General features: G+C 34.2%; 1 pseudogene; it reads left to right on the plus strand.

Annotated features, from left to right (window-relative positions):
- The first annotated feature begins 1,425 nt into the window (after positions 1-1,425).
- LOC130448993 (polyadenylate-binding protein 1-like) lies at positions 1,426-3,055 on the plus strand (annotated as a pseudogene).
- Positions 3,056-3,255: the final 200 nt, after the last annotated feature.

Raw genomic sequence — 3,255 nt, forward strand, 5'->3', positions numbered from 1 at the left:
TATTTTTTCTTCCGTCGCAACTTATTGAAAGGATCTTTCATTGAAAATATAATATGTTATGCTAATCAATTCAATACCAATAAAAACTCCCGGTTCAATTTTGTTTGAAACTAATTGAATTAGAGAAAACGAAGAATCAATGGAAAATACATAGCGACGAAAGCAAATATGTTCAACTGCCTCACTATTATCGTTACTTGTCGCTTTTCTCATGACGCTTATAGTTGCTAGCGTCGTATAGTAAATTGTTTCCGCAATCAATTCTACCTACAATAATAATCTAGTTTTGTATCTACATGAAATACCAGAAAACTGACAAGAATTAGATTTTTCTAATCATTTTTCCCATTTTCCACAAATACATTACAAGTATATAATCTGTAATGTATAATCTTAAAAAAATGTGAAGAATTATCAATAGTATGATAATAATCTTGACAAATTCGAGACTACAACCCTGACGCTCGGTTTCAGAACCAAATGATATAATATAGACAATCCATAGGTCCCATAAAAAGAGCCTGAGTCTTTAAAAATTTAGTGTTGTCGCACAAGAGTCCACGATTGCTGTCAGAGATTATAGTTCGATAAATTATCGTTGTCTCCGTGATATAAACAAACCCAACATTGTTGCTTCTTTCAGTTTTATGGAATTTATTTATTAATATTGGCCGGACGTGTGTAATTTTATATTCACAGGTAAATTTTTATTCTGTTGTATCATCTGAACGTATAGATCTGTTAGTATTGGATATAGAAATATCCTTTGCTAGTTTATTTACTCTCCATTCGACGTTTTTTAAATAAAGATTAAATATATGACGGTAAAGTTACACTGCCATCTACAGTTCGTTTCCAATACAAGTTTCATATAAACAGCATTTTCTACGTTCACTTGTGAAGATAGAAAATTTTGTTACTTAGTGATCTTTCATTTCCACGTGGTATCTGCATACACCACATTCGATTAGACTAAACCTGATGAGATACTTCCAAAGTCTTAAGTGAGTATCTTGAGAAAGCCACTGATCGCGTATAAAATATTTTCAAAAAGATTCAAATATTTTTCTATTTTCTACTAAAAAGTGAAAAGTTTTCGAAGTGATTCGATCTTAGGGGAATTTATTTTCCATATCATTCCTTGTTTTTGAAATCTATGTTGTAAGTGCATTTTCTTATACCACGTAGATGTTACGGGCCAGTATATTATCCCTCTCGTTTCCCTTGTTTCCCAAATGACGGTAATCCATTAATACATAAAGATCTAGGCTCCTGAGGTTCCTACGATAATAAACTGTCTATCAGAATGTATCACTACGTTGAATTATTAGTTCTGAGTTAGTGTTTGATGTGATAAAATAATAATTTTAAACAAAAAATATAAAAAATATTAAAAAAATCGTAAAATATTGTGAAATAAACTGAATGAATCCATGACCTCCCAATTACCCCATGGCATCTTTGTACGTCTGGGATTTGAATTCAGATATTACTGAAGGCACGCTTTTTGAAAAATTTTCATCAGCTGGTGTCGTTCTCTCAATTCGTGTTTGCAGAGACTTTATTACACGTAGATATTGTAGTTATGCTTATGTGAACTTCAAGCAACCTGGTGATGCGAAGCGCGCTCTGGATACCATGAATTTTGACTTGATAAAAGGCAGGCCCATTCGAATTATGTGGTTCCAATGAGACATTTCCGTGCAAAAATCTGACGTTAGAAATGTTTAAATTAAAAATCTGGACCACTCTATTGATAATAAAGCGATATAAGATACTTTTTCAGTATTTGGTAATATCCTCTGCTGTACCTGAAGATGAAAATAGAGCGGGCAAAGGCTACGGATCCAAAAAGTAAATGGTATGTTGCTGATGTGAGAAAGTTTATGTACGAGTAGGCCGATTCATTCCCCGCGAAGAAAGAAAAAAGAAACTTGGGGAGAAAGCAGAATTGTTCACAACTTTTACGTTAAGAACTTGGAGAAGATTTTTCCGAATTGCTTTTTATGCTTGAATGATATGGTAAAATAACGAGCTCTGAAAGAATGAGTAACGATGATGGCAAATCAAAAGGATTTGGTTTTGTTCTGATCTGAAACTACAGAAGCAGCAGAATCTGCAGCTGAAGGCTTAAATAGTAACAAGGTGTAATAAGAAAAAATTTGATATGTCGGAAGGGTGACAACAAGAATTGAAACGTCATTTTAAAGCTTTGAAAATGGAGAGACTCAATCAATACTAAGTTGTTAACCTCTACGTTAAAAACTTGGATGAACGCGTTCCGAAAGAATTTGCACCATTTGGGATCATAATTTCAACATAAGTAATGTTAGAAGAAGATCGAAGTAAAGGTTTCGGTTTCATATGCTTCTCCTCTCTAAAAGAAGTTGCAAAAGTAGTAACTGAAAGCAGATTGTAGAGCTCATTTTACTTATCAATACATGCAACGTATGACAAATATGCGAATGCACCTGATGGGTCAATTAATTCAACCGGAGCGTCCAGCGGTTTTTTGTTACTAGTAATCCAACTAACTAGCGCTTTTATGGATTAGCACAAATGACTCAAATATGAGCTAGCCCCAGATTGTCAGGTCAAACATCCATAAGATTAAGTAATCAAGGTGGAGCTTCGCCATATACTGGAATGCCGCTTGATGGGCAAGATTTTGTAGATGTTGGGAACTCATCTGGCAATCGAACAGGAAACTTCAAGTACACTTTCAGTATCCTAAACCCACCACAAGGGATAAATCTACAAGGATCTTCCGCACCTGTGTAAGCTATGCTTTTCTATGGTCAGGAAGGACTTACTACCTTCATGTTGGCCTCCGCTCCACCACAAGCAAATGTTGGGAAACAGATTGTATCCGCTTATTTACAATATGTATTATGATTTGAGGGATGAAATAGCTGATATGTTGCTGGAGATTGATAATACCGAGCTGTTTCACATGGAACATCTAGAGTTACTGAAGAACAAAGTTAAAGAAGCAGTCGCTGTTTTACAGGCCCATCAAGCCAAAAAAACTACTGCCCCAATTAAAAAAGGATAAAACTTTTCTACTCGAACAAACAGTATCTGGAAATAAAAAATAGGAACTAATATTACAACTGATTTTTTTCATTTTATTTGATTCATTGTGATTGATTCAAATCCTCTCATCAAAATCGATAAGCAGGAACTGACATGTTCTTTTGAAGCAATTTTAGTAATTTTTTAATCATTTCAAAGCCATTTGATGTAAGTTTGAGC

The sequence above is a fragment of the Diorhabda sublineata genome, chromosome 9, assembly GCF_026230105.1.
Source record: "Diorhabda sublineata isolate icDioSubl1.1 chromosome 9, icDioSubl1.1, whole genome shotgun sequence".
NCBI lineage: Eukaryota > Metazoa > Arthropoda > Insecta > Coleoptera > Chrysomelidae > Diorhabda > Diorhabda sublineata.